The sequence below is a fragment of the Schistocerca serialis genome, chromosome 12 (genome assembly GCF_023864345.2).
Source record: "Schistocerca serialis cubense isolate TAMUIC-IGC-003099 chromosome 12, iqSchSeri2.2, whole genome shotgun sequence".
NCBI lineage: Eukaryota > Metazoa > Arthropoda > Insecta > Orthoptera > Acrididae > Schistocerca > Schistocerca serialis.
In genome coordinates this window covers 96,349,075-96,370,153 of record NC_064649.1, presented here as the reverse complement: position 1 = coordinate 96,370,153, position 21,079 = coordinate 96,349,075, and positions in this window count along the sequence as shown.

Genomic DNA, 21,079 nt, shown 5'->3' with positions numbered 1-21,079 from the left:
CGGTTGTTCCAATGTGATACATGTACCTTTGTGAACTTATCATTTCTGAGAACTCATGCTGTTACAGCGTGGTTACTTGTAAATACAACATTAATGCAATAAATGGTCAAAATTACGTCCGTCAACCTCAATGCATTTGGCAATATGTGTAACGACACTCCTTTCAACAGCGAGTAGTTCGGATTTCGTAATGTTTGCACATGCATTGACAATGCGATGACGCATGATGTCAGGCGTTGTCGGTGGATCACGATAGCAAATATCCTTCAACGTTCCCCACAGAAAGGAATCCGGGGACGTCAGATCCGGTGAACGTGCGGGCCACGGTATGGTGCTTTGGCGACTAATCCACCTGTCACGAAATATGCTATTCAATACCGCTTCAACCGCACGCGAGCTATGTGCCGGACATCCATCATGTTGGAAGTACATCGCCATTCTGTCATGCAGTGAAACATCTTGTAGTAAAATCTGTAGAAAATTACGTAGTAAATCAGCATGCATTGCACAATTTAGATTGCCATCGATAAAATGGAGGACAATCACCTTCCTCCCATAATGTCGCACCATACATTAACCCGCCAAGGTCGCTGATGTTCCACATGTCGCAGCCATTGTGGATTTTCCGTTGCCCAATAGTGCATATTATGCCGGTTTAAGTTACCGCTCTTTGTGAATGACGCTTCGTCGCTAAATAGAACGCGTGCAAACAATCTGTCATCGTCCCGTAATTTCTCTTGTGCCCAGTGGCAGAACTGTACACGACGTTCAAAGTCGTCGCCGTGGAATTCCTGGTGCATGGAAGTATGGTACGGGTGCAATCGATGTTGATGTAGCGTTCTCAACACCGACGTTTTTGAGATTCCCGATTCTCGCACAATTCGTCTGCTACTAATGTGCGGATTAGCCGCGACTGCAGCTAAAATACCTACTTGGGCATCATCATTTGTTGGAGGTCGTGGTTGACGTTTCACATGTGGCTGAACACTTCCTGTTTCCTTAAATAACGTAACTATCCGGCGAACGGTCCGGACACTTGGATGATGACTTCCAGGATACCGAGCAGCATACATAGCACACACCCGTTGGGCATTTTGACCACAAAAGCCATACATCAACACGACCTTTTCCGGTATTGGTAAACGGCCCATTTTAACACGGGTAATGTATCACGAAGCAAATACCGTCCGCACTGGCGGAATGTTACGTGATACCACGTACTTTTACGTTTGTGACTATTACAGCGCCATCTATCACAAAGCGAAAAAAGTGGTCCAACTAAAACATTCATATTTCCTCACGTACTACACGAATATGTAATAAAAAATGGGGGTCCCTATTTTTAAAAAACGCAGTTGATATCCGCTGGACCTATGGCAGTGCCATCTAGCGGGCCAACCATAGCGCCATCTGGGTTCCCCCTTCAAGCTAGACGAGTTTCGATCTTTGTAGTTTTTCCGTTTGGTGCTTATTTCGTGAGATATTTGGCCCGGTCGCTAGATAGCTGGTGGATGAGAAGATCGTACAGAGCCAGAGATTTCACGAACTGTGAAGTAGACCGCTGGAACCGTTCGAGTCTTGTTCAAGCACAGCCATATGTCAAGAGGTGGAAACCGTCCTGAAATAACAGAAGACGAATACTCCAAAAACAAAATGAAATACATATTGTTAAATGTAACAGCAGACGGCACAACTAACTATCTTTTCACGCAGCATATTCTCAGAAGCACAATATTTCTTACGGAAAACAAGGCGTCTTGTAATGGTAGAATTCTATATTTCACAGTTGATGTTATGCACATTATGCATCATAGATATATTTGTGGTGTCACCGCCAGACACCACACTTGCTAGGTGATAGCCTTTAAATCGGCAGCGGTCCGTTAGTATACGTCGGACCCGTGTGTCACCACTGTCAGTGATTGCAGACCGAGCGCCGCCACACGGCAGGTCTAGAGAGACTCCCTAGCACTCGTCCCAGTTGTACAGCCGACTTTGCTAGCGATGGTTCACTGACTACATACGTTCTCATTTGCCGAAACGATAGTTCGCATAGCCTTCAGCTACGTCATTTGCTACGACCTAGCAAGGCGCCATATTCAGTTACTATTGATATTGATATTGTGAATCATGTACCGTCAAAAGCGACGTTCATCATTAATGGATTAAAGTTAAGTATCAAACTACTTCCGTCCGCTTTCTGAATTCTAATTCCTTGTCATGTTCCAGACCTCACGTCAGTATAGTCCTTCCCTCCTCACGCCAGCCTGCGTGAGCTAAAACGCGTGGACTTCGACCTTCTCTAGTAACTCTTCTGCCAACACTACCATATTACTTTAATTTGTAATTTGAAAAGCGATCGAAGCATAATATATGGAGCAATTGTTACTAGTAATCTTTTGATTTACGTTTGGTAAACATTTGCAGAACTGGAAATTTAGAAATCCATTTTATGAATGCCGCAGGTGAAGATTAATTATTTCATCGCACTCCTTTGGAGGCCAGTGATCCAAACATGCTCTTCCATTTAAAGCCATTGGAGTTTCCCATAGGGCTTGCAGTCGCCATGAGTACCACAGCGCCATTAGCTTTGTGTTGTAGCTAAACACCCCGAGCAATGCTGGGCTCTGCAGGTAGTAGGACATATTCTGATCTCAAATGTAATGAGGTACCTCGAAGAGGGCGACCTCCTCCTTGTCAATCAACATGGATTTAGAAAACACAAATCATGTGAAACCCAATTCGCATTTTTCTTACATGACAACCTGTAACTCATGGATCAAGATTGCCAGACAGGTGCAGTATTTTCCGATTTCCGAAAAACATATGACTCAGTACCACACCTATTCTTGTTATCAAAAGTAGAAACGCATGGGGTATCAGACGAAATTTGTGACTGAATTGACCATTTCTCGGCAGAGGGGACACAACATGTTACTTAGATGGAGAGTCACTGATAGATGTAGAAGTAACTGAGGATGTACACCAGGGAAGTGTGTTCGGTCCCTAGCTATTAATGTTGTTTACTAATGATCTTGCACACCATATTATGACTAATCCCACACTCTTCCCAGATGATATAACTGTTCTGTCCTTCAGTCTGAAGGATGGTCTGAAGCAGCTCAGTGCTAGTCAATCCTGTGCGAACCTGTTCATCTTCGAGTAACTACTGCAACTTACATCCTTCTGAATCTGCTTACTCTATTCATCCCTCTCTCTCTCTCTCTCTCTTCAATTTTTACTACCCCTCCCCCCCCCCCCCCCCACTTCCCTAGAGTACTAGATTTGTGCTCCTTACCAACCAATCCCTCTTTTTAGTCAACTCGCGCTAAAAATTTCTTGTCTCCCCTATTCTATTCAATACCTCCTCATTGATTACTTTATCTATCCATTTAATCTTCAACGTTGTTCTGTAGCACCACATTTCAAAAGACTCTATTCTCTAGTTGTCTAAATCGTTTATCGTCCATGTTTCGCTTCAATATATGGCTACACTCCACGCAAATACTTTCAGAGGAGACTTCCTAACATTTAAACCTCTGATTCCTGTTAACAAATTTCTCTTCTTCAGAAACGCTTTCCTTATCATTGCCAGTCTACATTTTATATCCTGTCTACTTGACCATCATCAGCTATTTTGCTACCCAAGTAGCAAAAGTCATCTTCTACTTCAAGTATCTCATTTCCTAATCTAATTCCCTCAGCATCATCTGATTTAATTCGACTACGTTGAATTATAAATGTTTTGTGTTTGTTGATGTTCATGTTACATCCTCCTTTTAAGAGACTGTCCAATCCGTTCAACTGATTTTCCATGTCCTTTGCTGCTTGTGACAGAATTACAGTGTCATTGGCTAAACTCAAAGAAGTTTTTATTTCTTCTCCCAAAATTTTAATTCCTCCTCTCAATTTTTTTTGGTTGCTTTACTTCTTGCTCAGTGTATAGCGTGAATAACATCGGAGATGGGCTAAAACCCTGTCTCACTCACTTCACAACCACCGTCTATCTCTGAAACCCCTCGACTCTTGTAACTGCCGTCTGATTTATGTACAAGTTGTAGGAACCATTTCGCTCCCTGTATTTTACTCCCAGTACCTCCAGAATTTCAAAGAGAGTATTCCAGTCAACACTGTCAAAAGATTTCCCAAAGTTCTCAATTAGTATAAATGTTGGTTGCCATGTAAATGTTGCATATTGTGCTGGTTCCGAGAAAGGCTTTTTCTGCTATTTTCCAATGCCTCGGATGGATGGATAAATAGCTGGAACGATTATGGAATTGGTATTCATCATCGCCACCAAGAAGGGCCAGAGTCCAGCAATTCTGTCTGCAAATCCGCCTACCAACATGCAGTTGCCACCACATTGCGCAATCACTGTAAAGGAGTACTATAATAATGTACAGTGAAGGATCAGCTTATTGGGTGATTTAGTGTGCTCAAATATAAGGTAACTTATAACTGAATTTATGTACCTACCTTGATTTTTTCCCTATCACAACACCTCTCAGGTTCCTCTCCATTTGAACTATGATTACCGAGTGTCCTATTTCGAGGAAAAAATGAAAGCCTCAAAGTTAGGCAGTTTATTACACAATGTTGTTTGATCTTTGATGAGAAGGGAATATTCACATTTACTGTGGATTTTGTGAATTGTGGGATGCAGTAAATGTAGTTTTGTGAAGTTTCAAAGTCACCTATTTAATCATTTACTTGTAAGTAGAAGACTGTGGTAATAAAGACAGTTTGCAGTGTCTTTTAAAGATTAAAAGCTCTTAAAACTGAGGCTTATAAAGTTTTGATTAGTAAATGATCACATTGCTGTCTGTAGTAAATTCTAAAAGGTGAGTCAGTTTCTTGCAATTTTGTCAACATTGCGTTTCACTGTAGTAAAAGAGGAAAACTGCAATAGTAGAAAATTATATGTTCATGATTGCTAAGTGTTTGTCTCTCTTGTGTATTGGAAGTGCATATTAATAGTATAACAGGATCCACAGTTTGTGTATTGTGCTAATGCCAGGTAACAAGTGACAGGAAAACCATAATTTCTTTATTCAAAAGATGGTGAGAAGCAACTTGTTAGTGGATTCCAATTAACTCTCATTTTAAATAGTAAAGTATTTAACTGAGAGAGACTTAACCTATGTCCAATTTATGATCCTGCAGTGAATGTTAATAGTAAGGTTATAAGGGCCATTCAGTTTGAACAAGCCTTGAAAGTAATACTGTTTTTCGGTATGTGTTGTGTTTTTGCCAATAGTTTGTGCTACTCTAGCTGTTAGCTTCAATCTTACCGTAAACATATGTGTGTGTCAGAGTTCATTGCATTCGCGTGTGGCCAAGTCTAGGCTGTGTTTGTCCGTAAAGTTACTCATACCTACTTTCTTAAACGAGAACGTTAATCTTCCTGTTGCCTAATTAGGCTGGCGACCGTTTTCCTTATTCTTTAAACAGTATAGCTAGTCAAAAATATTGTTTGTTACTGTTTAAATATTTACGTAATTCTGACTTTCACTTCCGATAAGCCACTTCCGTTAGGTACAGCCCGGTCAACATAACAAAATTCTTCTCAGAGGGTAACACTGTTCTGTTGCTTTAGACCATAATTACTTTAACAAGATGTTTTTATTTCACTACCTGACTTCATCTTTAAGGTTATGGTATAGCAGTAACGGACAGGAGTGTTATAGGTCGACTTCTGCCAGTTTTTCCATTCTTCTGTAAAGAATGATGCAGCTATGTACAACGATTTACAGTCTAAACGAAGCCAGACCTTGATAAAATTTTACAGTGGTGCACAGATCGGAAACTTATTTTAAATGTTCAGAAATGTAAAATTCTGCACTTCACAAATCGAAAAAACTTAATATTCTATAAATATGTGTGTGTCTCAGTTCAGATCAGTAAACTAATGTGAATACCTTGGTGTAACACTTAGTAGGGACAGGAAATGGCATGTTCATATAGCCTCAGTCGTGGGTGAAGCAGGAGGGAGTCTTCGATTTATTGGTTGGGCACTGGGGAAAGGTAATCACTTTTGAAAGGAGACTGCTTACAAACCACTTGTGCCATCCATCCTAGAGTACTGCAGAGGTGTGTGGGATCCTTACCAATTAGTACAAGCAGGCTATAATGAACGTATACGGAGAAGGGCAGCAGAAATGGTATGGTCACAGGTTTGTTCGGCCCACGGGAGAGTGTCAGAGAGATGCTGAACAAACTGAAGTGGGAGACTGTTCAAGACAGACCGAAACTACCCTGAGAAACTCTACTACCAATGGTTCACAAAAGAGCTTTAAACCATGACTCTACGAATATGCTACAAACCATCTAATATTGCTTCCATAAGAAACATGAGGACGAGATTAATTGCAGCAGAGACAGGGGCGGTTAAACGATCATTCTTTCCGCTCTTTTTGCGTGAATGGAACAGATGAAAGCCCTTTTAACTGGTACACTGGGACATACCCTCCGCCATACACTCACAGATGTTCGCAGAGTGTACACATATATGTTGATGTAAAAGTGAAGTATCTTGATGGAACTCATAGCCTAAATAGAAACAACTACTACGGTGTAATACATGAAGTAACTAAAATAAATACACAATGAGACGGAATACTCAATGACAAAAATTACTCTTAAGTCAGAGCGATTCATAATGGTCCTCTGGAGAATACAAAAGGTGGGACATGATTCTTAACAGGCTGCACGATCACCATGGACGGCAATGCAAGGTGCTCCCATCGTGGCCCCAAGTTACTTAAGGCGGCGGTGTGATTTGGCGTTCCATTTGGTTGGCAACAGCTGGCTGGTCGTTGGTGCATATGTTGTTACATTAAGTCTCCCCAACGCAGTCCACACGTGCTCGATGGGATTTAAGCCGGGGGAACGCACAGACCATAAGCCGACAAACCTCTCGTACCGAGAGTCCAGCAGCTGCACTGTCAGTCGTCAGGAGTCACCACAAATGATAGGTAGCTCGGTTCCAAGTTGAACTGTCTAACTTTCTGTCCCGTTTCACTGGATGCTCAAGTGGGGCAGGTTAGGGACACGCAAGTTGCCGAAATCGCGTCCAATTGTAGGACGTGCATCAGGACATTGAGCACATGAAATTATTATTATTATTTCTTTCTTGTCTCAGACGTTATGTCTGGTTAAAAATGGAAGGTGACGCGGACCTTGATCAAGCATGCCTTCCTTTTAACTGTACGGTATGTGTTACATTGCATTTAGGAACTTTCGGGTAATTGAACAAGTGCCAATAACTACAGATTTCTGTAGTTGTATATATAAGTTTGGATGTAGCTGTATTGCATTGATGTACTGGTGGATATTGTGTGGTATGACTCCTGTAGTTGATAGTATAATTGGTATAATGTCAACTTTATCCTGATGCCACATGTCCTTGACTTCCTCAGTCAGTTGGATGTATTTTTAAATTTTTTCTCCTGTTTTCTTTTGTGTATTTGTTGTATTGGGTATGGATATTTCGATTAGTTGTGTTAATTTCTTCTTTTTATTGGTGAGTATGATGTCAGGTTTGTTATGTGGTGTTGTTTTATCTGTTATAATGGTTCTGTTCCAGTATAATTTGTATTCATCGTTCTCCAGTACATTTTGTGGTGCATACTTGTATGTGGGAACATGTTGTTTTATAAGTATATGTTGTAAGGCAAGCTGTTGATGTATTATTTTTGCTACATTGTCATGTCTTCTGGGGTATTCTGTATTTGCTAGTATTGTACATCTGCTTGTGATGTGATCTACTGTTTCTATTTTTTGTTTGCAAAGTCTGCATTTATCTGTTGTGGTATTGGGATCTTTAATAATATGCTTGCTGTAATATCTGGTGTTTATTGTTTGATCCTGTATTGCAATCATGAATCCTTCCGTCTCACTGTATATATTGCCTTTTGTTAGCCATGTGTTGGATGCGTCTTGATTGATGTGTGGCTGTGTTAGATGATACGGGTGCTTGCCATGTAGTGTTTTCTTTTTCCAATTTACTTTCTTCGTATCTGTTGATGTTATGTGATCTAAAGGGTTGTAGAAGTGGTTATGAAATTGCAGTGGTGTAGCCGATGTATTTATATGAGTGATTGTTTTGTGTATTTTGCTAGTTTCTGCTCGTTCTAGAAAGAATTTTCTTATATTGTCTACCTGTCCATAATGTAGGTTTTTTATGCCGATAAATCCCCTTCCTCCTTCCTTTCTGCTTAATGTGAATCTTTCAGTTGCTGAATGTATGTGATGTATTCTATATTTGTGGCATTGTGATCGTGTAAGTGTATTGAGTGCTTCTAGGTCTGTGTTACTCCATTTCACTACTCCAAATCAGTAGGTCAATATTGGTATAGCATAAGTATTTATAGCTTTTGTCTTGTTTGTTGCTGTCAATTCTGTTTTCAGTGTTTTTGTTAGTCTTTGTCTATATTTTTCTTTTAGTTCTTGTTTAATATTTGTATTATCTATTCCTATTTTTTGTCTGTATCCTAGATATTTATAGGCATCTGTTTTTTCCATCGCTTCTACGCAGTCGCTGTGGTTATCCAATATGTAATCTTCTTGTTTAGTGTGATTTCCCTTGACTATGCTATTTTTCTTACATTTGTCTGTTCCAAAAGCCATATTTATATCATTGCTGAATACTTCTGTTATCTTTAGTAATTGGTTGAGTTGTTGATTTGTTGCTGCCAATAGTTTTAAATCATCCATGTATAGCAGATGTGTGATTTTGTGTGGGTATGTTCCAGTAATATTGTATCCATAATTTGCATTATTTAGGATGTTGGATAGTGGGTTCAGAGCAAGGCAGAACCAGAAAGGACTTAATGAGTCTCCTTGGTATATTCCACGCTTAATCTGTATTGGCTGTGATGTGATATTTGAATTTGTTTGGATATTAAGTGTGGTTTTCCAATTTTTCATTACTATGTTTAGGAACTGTATCAATTTAGGATCTACTTTGTATATTTCCAATATTTGTAGTAACCATGAGTGGGGTACACTATCAAAAGCTTTTTGGAAATTAATGTATGCATAGTGTAGCGACCTTTGTTTAGTTTTAGCTTGATATGTCACCTCTGCATCTATTATCAGTTGCTCTTTACATCCTCGTGCTCCTTCGCAACAGACTTTTTGTTCTTCATTTATAATTTTGTTCTGTGTTGTATGTGTCATTAATTTCTGTGTAATGACTGAAGTTAATATTTTGTATATTGTTGGTAGGCATGTTATGGGGCGATATTTAGCTGGTTTTGCTGTGTCTGCTTGATCTTTAGGTTTCAGATAAGTTATTCCATGTGTAAGTGTATCGGGGAATGTGTATGGGTCTGCAATGTAACTGTTAAATAATTTAGTTAGATGTGAATGTGTTGAGGTGAACTTCTTTAGCCAGAAATTTGCTATTTTATCTTTTCCAGGGGCTTTCCAATTGTGAGTAGAATTAATTGCTTGGGTGACTTCATGTTGCAAAATTATCACTTCAGGCATTTGTGGTATCATCTTGTATGTATCTGTTTCTGCTTGTATCCACCGTGCATGCCTGTTATGTTGTACCGGGTTTGACCATATGTTGCTCCAGAAGTGTTCCATCTCTGTTATGTTTGGTGGATTGTCTATTTTAATGTGTGTGTTATCTATTGTCTGGTAAAATTTCTTTTGGTTTGTGTTGAATGTTTGGTTTTGTTTCCTTCTATTTCACTTTTTTATTATCTTGTAAGTCGTTTGGCCAATGCTTGTAATTTCTGCTTCTTTTCGTCTAATTGCTCTTTCACTTCTTGTTGTGAGATTTTACCTAGCCTTTTTCGTTTTTTTTCTGACATTTCATTTCTTATAAATTGTGTTAGCTGTCCGATGTCTTTTCTCAGTTTTTCTATTCTGATCTGTAGCCTGTGTTGCCATGCTGGTTTTGTGGGTTTCTTCTGTGTGTTGGTTGATTCTGATCTCTGCCTAGTGTGTATATTTAGTGTAGTGAGTGCTCCTATATAAACCAGTAGTTGTAACTCTTCCATAGTTGTGTTTTCATTTATTTCGTTGTGTATGATTGTGTTGATAGTTTTTATTGTTGTTTCGACATATTATTATTATTGTTACCCATAAAAATGAAATCCGGGCCGAAAAGCGTCTCTGAGAAGACGCACATGTGGAGGAAGTACATTGTTGCAGTAATATTGACTGGCGAGTCTGCCGTGTTCAAAGACGCCCAAGCAATATTATGCCTTCCCACGCTGCAACACTTCGACGACCGAAACGGTAACGTTTAACAAACCCTGTACGTGCCCTCATCTACATCCAGGAACATTGTCTGATGACCAGAACGGAGCATCACCATATTGTGGAGCAAACTCAGCGTAACCCCATCAGATATGCTTCTGCCATATGAGAACAAGAAATGGACTCTCTGCAAGACTCTTTGTCATTGGTCGGAGAGTAGAGGTAGCCAGACTAGTAAATTATCCCATTCATAGACTGGCATGAACACCACAACAAGAAAGTAGTTATATGAATGCTGAATCTGCAGCTGTCATTCAGGTTATATAAAACGGATAGAGGGGAAAGAAAGGCAAGAAAAGGGACTAATGATACCAGCTGCATCGGCATCTTATGGGGAATCAGCGGTGGCGAGTGAAAATGTGTGCCGGACTGTGATTTGAACCTCGGATCCCATGCCAATCCATTGAGCCAACCTATTGCGCCAATATGTTGCGCCATCCGCACGCTGGTTTTTCTGCAACTGCACGGATTATCTCGGTACGCTTCTAGGCCGACCCATTTACCCACCTAGCGCCATCTATCTGCAGTCCTTTTCCATGTCCTCCATCCTACTTTCAGATACCAGCAGGAGGTCGGACATAATTGTGCATCTGCTCAAACTAGCGAGCATGGAGGACATGGACAGGCACTATGGATACCTGGCCCTAGGTGGGAATGTGGGTCGGCCGATAGTCTTGCCGAGACAGTCCTCATAGTCCACGCAATTGCGATACTGTGTCCGGGTGGAGCACTGGTTAACGTAACTGCCTAGTAAGCAGGAGGTTCCCGGTTCAAATCACGGTCCGGCACACATTTTCACTCGTTGCCAGTGACTGCGCACGAAATCCCGATGCCGCTGATATCAGTAACCTCTTCCGTTCCTCTTCCTTTATCTCTCCCTTCACCTACTAAACAAAAGCCGCGTTAGGGTTGGTGCCATGTCCAGGAACCATCGACTGCTGGCTAATGGCGATGCGTTCCCCGATGAATCGCGGTTCCGCACTACCTTAAATCACCAGAGTCAGTGACTGTGACAGCAATCTGGGGACATTACCATTCTTCTAATGTTTTGTAGAGACATAGCAGTGTTACCCTTGGCGTCATTGTATTGACTGATATCGCGTATGACTGTACGCCGAACCTTGTAGGTGACACTCTGACGCCACATCGCTACGTGGTGGATCTCCTGCATCCTCATGTGGTCCTGTCAAGCGCCAGTATCGTGGTGCCATTTTTTAACATGACAATGCTCGTCCACACATGGCACGAGACTGCATGGAGACTCTGGATGGTGTCGAGGAACTCCAGTGGGCAACAAGTTCCTCAGATCGGTCCCCGATAGAATATGACCAGTTTGGTCGTCAACTTCGTCCCAGTACTAGTATACAGGATACATAGGATTGGTTACAGTGATTGTGGTCCAGTTTCTTCAGAAGAGGATACAACGGCTTTACAAACCCCTCCAACCTCCTCAGAAGGTTAACTCCTCATCGTGACCCCATCAGATTTAGTAGTAAGAGGGCCACTGGACAGCTCGTCAAAAACTGGACACAAATCAATCATGAGAACAGAACGAACGTATACTGAACTGTAAAAAGCAAAGCAAATTAGAAACAGTGAACGGTCCAGCGCAAGAACAGTAGTATAGAGCTAGAATTAGCAACGGCGTAGTGGTTAAGGCCCACAGTTTCCAGGCGGCATGTGGACAATTTGTGAGTGCAGGTCATATATTCAAAGTTCGCTGGCAGGGGGCCTGAGGTTGACTCACGTCCACTTCCGCGCGTGGGAATTGTACCTACGGACGATACGGCTCGCATGAACCGCGACCAACAACAGTTTGACGGGGACGCTGCTACAGATTGTAGCGCCACGAGATCTTCGTCCACCGGTCACCCGTTGGTCACATAGCTGCGTCTGCTGGCCACATCTGCGATTTTCTGGTCGAACTGAGTTACATGACAGAGGATCTACCGGCGACGAGGGCGACGAGCACGAGGGATTACTACCGCATCTATCAGGCACGACAACCCCGCAACAACGTCGAACAACAATACCCAACCATCCGCGTGGACCAGGGTGTGGCGAGCCTTTCACACCCCATACCTGCGCACGTACGCTCGTTCCCTGTGGTATGTGGTGGTGAACGGCAAATTAGCCACACGCCGGCGCCTTCATTCCATCCAGCCATCTCACCGACGACCCTTTGTGTTCGCACTGTGCAGTCGTCGATTCGGACGCGCACCGCCTGACATATGCTGTGACAGGCAGATGCTAGGATCTTGTACAACGTATGCTGACGCTCCTGTTGCGACGACAGCCAGAGTCTGACACGCCGGACGAACTCCTACACCCAGGTAACACTTACTTTCCCGCTACAAGAACGAACGCCATCAGCTGGCTTTTATTTATTTAATCGTGTCCAAGCCATAGACAACCCACATATTACATATACACACAAATACAATACACATATGTATAAGTAAAACAAACCCAAAATGGGGAGTCACATTACAATATAAAGACAAACATAGTATATATATCATATCACGTCGCGCCAAAATTCAGCGCATTTAACTGCCACTGCCGTAGCGTTTGCCAGATCTTCTCTCCTGGACACTTCCCCCATGTTGCTGCATTCCAGGAGGTGCTCAATTGTTTGGGTCTGTCCGCACTGGCACGTGTCCGTCCCGTCTCGGTATCCCCATTTACACATGCTTACGTTGCATCTGCCCACCCGAATTCGTAGACGGTTGAGGGTTCTCCATAATGGCCATTTTAGTTCATTTCCAGAGGCCAATTGTTCGTTGGGTGAGATTAGAGGTGCCTGGTCTCCCGTAGGCAGTGTTGCTTTCCATTTTGACAATCTGGCCTTTTGTTTTGAGGTTTCGATCGGTTGAACTGAGGTGAGGAAACTCCGTCTTGATTTTAGACGCGTGTGTGGAGGGTTTTGTCCGAAGAGAGGATGGCGCTGGTCGAGCAGCTGCTTGAGGCGCTCTGCTTCGCTTGCTATAGCTCGTCTGATGTTGGGTGGAGCTATGCCACTAAGCAAATAAAGTTGGCTAACCAGGGTGGGTCGTAGGCATCCCGTGATTACGCGACAGGCAGCGTTCAGCAGAGGATCCACTCGTTTCGCATGCGCTGATCTTTCCCAAACTGGGGCAGCGTATTCAGCAACCGAGTAGCGGAGTGCAAATGCCGACGTACGTAAAGTATGTGGGTCGGCACCCCATTTTGTGGAGGTGAGCTTACGCAGGAGGTTGTTTCTTGTTGATAGTTTGCCCCTGACCTCGTCTACATGATGTCTGTAAGTAAGTGTGCGATCAAGGGTGACGCCTAAATAACAAGGAGTGCTGCTGAACGCAATCCGTTGGTTGTTCCACGTGATATTTAGGGTATGTTTGGCGTCTCGGTTTCGAAGATGGAATAGGCAGGATAATGTTTTTGCTGCGTTCGGGCGTAGGCAGTTGGCTTCGTAGTATGGCGTTAGACCGTTGAGGGCATTCGTAAGGCTAATTTCTATGTCGTTAAAGTTCCGACCCTGCACGGCTATTGCAAGATCATCCGCGTAAGCAAAGCTCCTAGTCCCTGGTGCAACTGGTTGATCATTCACATATATGTTGAAAAGAGTGGGTGCGAGGACACTGCTTTGGGGTAGTCCATTTTTCTGGATACGCCATCGGCTTCGCTTCCCTCCTAGGTTTACGATGAATCGTCTGTTGCTGAGAAGAGTTGATATAATTTGTATCAGCCCGAAATCATTAGTCATAGCGTATATTTTAGTGAGCAGCAGTTTGTGATTTACAGTGTCGAATGCGGATGAGAGGTCGACAAGTACGGCTCCAGTAATTAGACGGTTCTCGTACCCATGCTCTATAAACTGGGTAAGATTCAAGACCTGTCCAGTGCAAGTTTTCCCAGGGTGAAACCCCACCTGTTCCGGAATGCCCGGCTGAAGGGCATAGTGCTGTATTACATATTGCAAGCCGCTCCCGGAAACGCTCTGGACTTGAGGGCCCACCTGACAACGACGCGTTCAGCCTCAATGCATTGTACCGCACACGACTATCGAACTATTTAGGCGCATTGTTCGAGGATCCTCCTGCACTTTGGGGCGTTCCGAGTACTAGAAGGCACAGTTGAAAATGATTCACGGCACACGATTGATCCTCAGAGCATACGGTCTAGAGGGAGTCTCCCTTATATTCATTGCCCGAAGACGACTCGGAAGCTTCTGGTAGCGGTTGTGGGATCCCGTTAAAAAAAAAAAAAATGATCACGATGTTGGCCTCCCAAGCGGAGAAGCCGTGTTCATACCTGTCCACTACCAATTTTTTTTCCATTTTGGCTGTATTCAAATGTCCGTTTTCAACTGCAAGCAACTGCAAGGTGCCGGCCGAAGTGGCCGTGCGGTTAAAGGCGCTTCAGTCTGGAACCGCGCGACCGCAACGGTCGCAGGTTCGAATCTTGCCTCGGGCATGGATGTGTGTGATGTCCTTAGGTTAGTTAGGTTTAATTAGTTCTAAGTTCTAGGGGACTAATGACATCAGCAGTTGAGTCCCATAGTGCTCAGAGCCATTTGAACCATTTTTTGAACTGCAAGGTGTAAGGAAGGGACAGCTGATTCTGCACAATTACTCTGTTAGTATCCGAAACGAAGTAGCTTTCGAATGGGAACCGCAAACGTTTTATGTCAAGGCGACACGTCAACCGTATCCTGCACCGGAAAACACGTCTGGTATGTCATACACGGCATTAATGACAGTACGTGTGTCATATGAAAGGAATCTCTTACCGACGCAGCTGATTTGTACGCCTGATAAATGAGTGAGATATGCTTCCTTTCACGATTTAGGTGTTCGTATTGTAAGTAGGCGGTTTAGGTTTTTATGTTGGTAACGCCACGTAGCGCTCTGTATGAAAATCACTGACTGTGCTGTGTGCAGTCTGTGGCTGGTTCGCATTGTTGGAATATTTGCCATTGTAGTGTTGGGCAGTTGGATATGAAAAGCGCGTAGCGTTGCGCAGTTGGAGGTGAGCCGCCAGCAGTGGTGGATGTGGAGAGACAGATGGCGGGGTTTTGAGAGCGGATGATCTGGACGTGTGTCCGTCAGAAAAACTAAATTTGTAATACTGGATGTCATGAACTGATAATATATATATATATAATGATTTTTGAGCACTATTAAGGTAAATAAATTGTTTGTTCTCTATCAAAATCTTTCATTTGCTAACTATGCCTATGAATCGTTGGTGCCTTCAGTAGTTAGAATACTTTATTTAGCTGCCAGTATTGGCGCTCGCTGTATTGCAGTAGTTCGAGTAAAGAAGATTTTTGTGAGATAAGTGATTCAAGAAAGGTATAGGTTACTGTTAGACACGGCCATTCTTTTGTTGGGATTATTGAAAGACAGATTGCGTTGCACTAAAAATATTGTGTGTCAATTTAGTGATGATCATAATAAGTAAAGAGAGAATTGTCTGAGTATGTTCAGTTTTGCTCAGCTGTTTGAAAATCAAATAACGTAAGAGGTTTAGCAGCACAGTAATTCATAAATTTTTCAAAGGGGATGTTTCAGTATGAAGGTGAATCACTTCCAAATAAATGATGAAAAATGAACAATTTTTCACGTGCGTTGCAACAAATGAACGCACCAGTTTCCTAATCACAGTTTCCCTATGCTCTGTCAAAACATATGTTTATAAAGTTTTTGAACTTGCGTTCCGTTTTGGAAGTTTTGACTCTTGAATTTCTCTGTTATAATGTACTTCACACCAGTTTATTTGTTGCTTTCATTTCTGTAAGACGTCTATGTGGTACCTCCCTGTCCTCACTATTCATCACATTTACTTGCGACGGTAACGCAAAAAATGGTTCAAATGGCTCTGAGCACTATGGGACTCAACTGCTGTGGTCATAAGTCCCCTAGAACTTAGAACTACTTAAACCTAACTAACCGAAGGACAGCACACAACACCCAGCCATCACGAGGCAGAGAAAATCCCTGACCCCGCCGGGAATCGAACCCGGGAACCCGGGCGTGGGAAACGAGAACGCTACCGCACGTCCACGAGATGCGGGCACGGTAACGCATCCCTACCACATGACTCTTATTCTACAACCAATGTATACTATGACAACTGCCAAGACTACAGAAAGAGAACAAACATTTTAGTGACCATATGGACAGTTCATAATGTTGTGAAAGGAAATAAATGCCTTGAGTGAGTGTTGGACACCGTTCGTCCGGTTTACAGTCGAAAACGATGACCATTTAATTACAACGCAACGGTTGTTCAATTTCTCGCGATATTGCACTTGTTAAACTTCGACAGTTCAGGATTTTTATATTGCTTTTTTTTTTTTTTTTTTTTTTTTACGCAGTTCACTTGAGCTTCTTCCTGTTTCGATGTTTGATCCATGTTCAGTTTTCGACGGGCTACCCAATGAACTATCTTATCACTAAATCTGAGGGGGCTGTTTCCATTGTCAGTGCGCGCATCTAGCCCAGACTGTGTGAAACATCATAGTGACAAGTGGAGTAACACTAACAAATTATTTGTAGAGTAAATTTTATTTGATTTTGTAAACACTGAAATAACACCGTCTACCCTCTCAACTCGTTAGGTTTCATGTCGTTTCCTCATCTGTTTCTGGGTGTTTCACTTTTTTTTTTTATCAGGCATCACATAAATTAATTTTCCCCGCTTCAATTTTAGGTCTGCTTTATTGTTAATCTCAGTCACGACTCAGAGCGGGTTTTAGTAATAGATAGCTTGATTAACGAAGAAGGCTTGTGCATGTCGGTACATGTTATAAGCAAGTCATCCGGTCGTACATGGTGGAGATTGTTAGACCTCGGTACAGTTCTCAGACTTCACCTCCATCCCACCCCACACCCAGCCCTGCAATAGAAATTTGATAAATTTTCATTTTCAATTTTTAAATGATGCCATTCCATTTCCAAGTCTTGCTGCCTTTTTCTGAAATTACATAAATAATTCCGGAAAATTATAGTTTCTCCTTAATGTGAGAAAGTGTTCGTAGGTACATCATCGTCGTGCACCTAGGAAAAAAATTTCTATTGAAATTAGAAGTGCTGCAATCCACACGTTCTCGTCAATACTGTATTTTATCGTCGAACTGTTAGGTTACTACTCCATTACACGCGAATAATTGTGAAGGGAAATCATATTAACCAGTTATAAGTTAAATACTAGGGTTGGAACTTTAATAGTGGCGACTACTTACTTACAGCACGTACAAAATAGATACGTGTGTCAAAGTTTTACTGACCTTCAAAGTAGTCACCAGCATTGTGTATAAACCGTTGCTAGCGATGTGTGAGTCGTAGGATACTCTTAGCAGTGCCAGTTGTGTTGACAGACCGAGCGGCGCAGTCTTTTGCCCGACGAATTTGTAGCAGTTCTGAAGCGAATGCCGTGAAGTGTTACCTTCAGTTTAGAAATCGAGTTGAACTCACGAGGGCTTAAGTCAGGGGAGTGCAGTCGGTAGTACAGAACTTAGCAGCCCCATCGGTCAAACAAATCAGTAACAGAATGAGATTTTCACTCTGCAGCGGAGTGTGCGCTGATATGAAACTTCCTGGCAGATTAATGCTGTGTGCCCGACCGAGACTCGAACTCGGGACCTTTGCCTTTCGCGGGCAAGTGCTCTACCATCTGAGCTACCGAAGCACGACTCACGCCCGGTACTCACAGCTTTACTTCTGCCACTATCTCGTCTCCTACCTTCCAAACTTTACAGAAGCTGCGAGTACCGGGCGTGAGTCGTGCTTCGGTAGCTCAGATGGCAGAGCACTTGCCCGCGAAAGGCAAAGGTCCCGAGTTCGAGTCTCGGTCGGGCACACAGTTTTAATCTGCCAGGAAGTTTCAGATCAGTAACAGCTTGCACTGTACGTGCTTGAGCATAGTCCTGAAAAATGATGGTCAGGTCCCGCAGAAAGTGTCATCACTTCTGTCTCTAAGCTTGTCGTTTTTGAAACACAACCTAAGACTAGCTTAGAGACAGCAATGATGACAGTTTCTGCAGGACCTGACTATCATTTTGCAGGAAAATGCTCAGGCACGTACAGTGCAAGCTGTTACTTATTTGTTTGACTGATGGGCTATACCACCTACTGCTCTCCCCTGGCTGAAGCCCTCGCGAGTTCAACTCGATTTCTAAACTAAAAGAAACACTTTATGCCATTCGCTTCAGAACTGCTACAAATTCGTCGGGCAATAGACCGCGCCGCTCGAACTGTCAACACAAATGGCACTGCTAAGAGTATCCTGTAACTTCCACATGGCTGGCCACGGGTTATACACAATGCTGGTGACTACTTTTAATGTCAGTGAAACTTTTGAAACACGTACCTATTTTGTACGAGCTGTAAATAAATACTGGCCACTATTAAGGTTCCAAATCTCGTATACACTGACGAATAACAGTATCGCAACACCAAAAAGGAGTCTTGTGAGATAAACAAAAGTTGGTAGGCATGTTCCCACAACTGAAAAATGAGGTCTGTTTAAATTTCGCTCCAGTCGCATAAATCGCGCTAGTAGCGCCAATGTGGGGATGCAAATCAGTTTCGCCTTAAATACTCCATGTAACGGTCGAGAGCGTTAGTTACCCATGTGATTGGACGTAGAGAGTTATGTTAGTCAAAACTGCCTTTAGGGTGACAAAAACGCCATTATAATCATCTCACTGAGTTTGAACGAGGTCGTATAACAGAGCTACGAGAAACTTTGTGTTCCTTCTCTGATATTGCAGAAAGACTTGGAAGGTATGAAACTTCCTGGCAGATTAAAACTGTGTGCCCGACCGAGAATCGAACACGGGACCTTTGCCTTTCGCGGGCAAGTGCTCTACCATCTGAGCTACCGAAGCACGACTCACGCCAGGTCCTCACAGCTTTACTTCTGCCAGTATCTCGTCTCCTACCTTCCAAACTTTACAGAAATTAAGTACTGTAGTTGGAAAATGATTTACGCCGTCATAACTTCGGATACACCACAATAAAAGTTTCAGCCACGCCATCGAAAAATACGTAGGAAACGTCCTCCTGACACATGTGACCATATCACCCACTCGTTGACAAAACTCTGCCGACAAGCGCGATGCGGCCAGGTATTGCCGCTTGACCCCCTGTTGTTTCGTCTCTCTCTCTCTCTCTCTCTCTCTCTCTCTCTCTCTCTCTCTCTCTCTTTCCTTCGACTCCCTCCATCCACTGACAGAGGCCAGCGGGCCGGCGCCAGTAATTACAAGCGGCGCCGTGCTAAGCGGCGGTAATGAAGGGCCTTCGTTAGCGGCAGCCGACACTTGCTGCCGGCCGTCCACTCCAGCTCCAGCTCCAGCATCCGCCGCCATCGGCCCGCGCGCCTCCGGCGCCTGGAGCGCCACTCGCGGCCGACAGGCGCGCTCTCTAATTGGACGACACGCGCGCCGCCGTTTTGCAGCAGAACTCGTCTGCCGAGTCTCTCTCACCCGTACCAAACGCCAACATTTATCCCGAAAACTCTCTCCGTCCACGAAACGACAACTGTTGTTGAAAAATCCAAAGCTGTACGTGCGTCTGTGTACCAACCACTGAACATCAGTGGGCAAAGTTCAGTAGCATCGTACCATTCGCTTTGGACACGTACGTGCCGACTACTATTCTGAGAGATGGAATAGACACTCTGTGGCTCAACACCCGTGTTACAGAACTGGTCCGAAAGCGAAGGGGAATGCAGGTAAAATTAGAGATTCGAGCCCACATGGAGGCATACCGGCAAAACGATACGGGAAGGGAACAGGAAAATTGGGCAGTGACACTGGTCCCCAAGGTACTCTCCGCCACACACCGTAAGGTGACTTGCGGAGCATTGAGGTGGATGTAGATGTACTGTCGACAATGACGAGAAATACGCCGGAGAGGAACTAATCACTCTGTGTGCAGGTAAGAATTTAGGTTTTTGCAGCCACTAAATGGAATGGAATGCGCCTACAAAAAGGCAGAGATTCAGCTTCGTTTCACAGCATGGTCTCTGTAATCGGATGCATACGTAAAGTAAGTAGTGGCGTGGCAACAGCTCTGCATTGGGAGCTGGAAACCTGCGACGAGGTACAAGAGGGAGCTGGCTATGGAATATTGGTAGCTGTTGTTGGTGCCGGCCGTGGTGGCCGAGCGGTTCTAGGCGCTACAGTCTGGAACCACGTGAGCGCTACGGTCGCAGGTTCGAATCCTGCCTCGGGCATGGATGTGTGTGGCGTGCTTATGTTAGTTAGGTTTAAGTAGTTCTAAGTTCTAGGGGATTGATGACCTTATAAGCCAAGTCCCATAGTGCTCAGAGCCACTTGAACCATTTTTTTGTTGTTGGTACAAGACGCCAGTCTGTCCGAATGGCGAGCTGAATTCATTCGTGTTGTGAGTCGACGTCCACCAGGGTAGGACAAAATTATGCAAACGCAGCAAGAAATGCGGGCTTGAACGTAAGTGCAGATGCTATCCAAGTCTGTACATTGGGCTCTTATTCTTGACCACAAACAGCACCTGTGTAACATACTCAATACGGACATTCTACTGTGCAGTTGTATGTCGAATCTAACCGAATGCAACTGTGGGGCGAATTTTTGTTACGGTGGGTGCTTCTGGAACGAAGGTAGTCGAACTGTCTCGTCTTAAGAAAGACGTACAGCAAATATAAACAGCATATAGGCAAAGCGGAAAAACATCGTAAGTCGAAACGCAACGGCAGTATCTGTTGAGTGATTGTGACTGACGCGCACTGAAGAAGATTATAAAGAAAAATAAAGTGACGACAGCTGCCAAAGTCA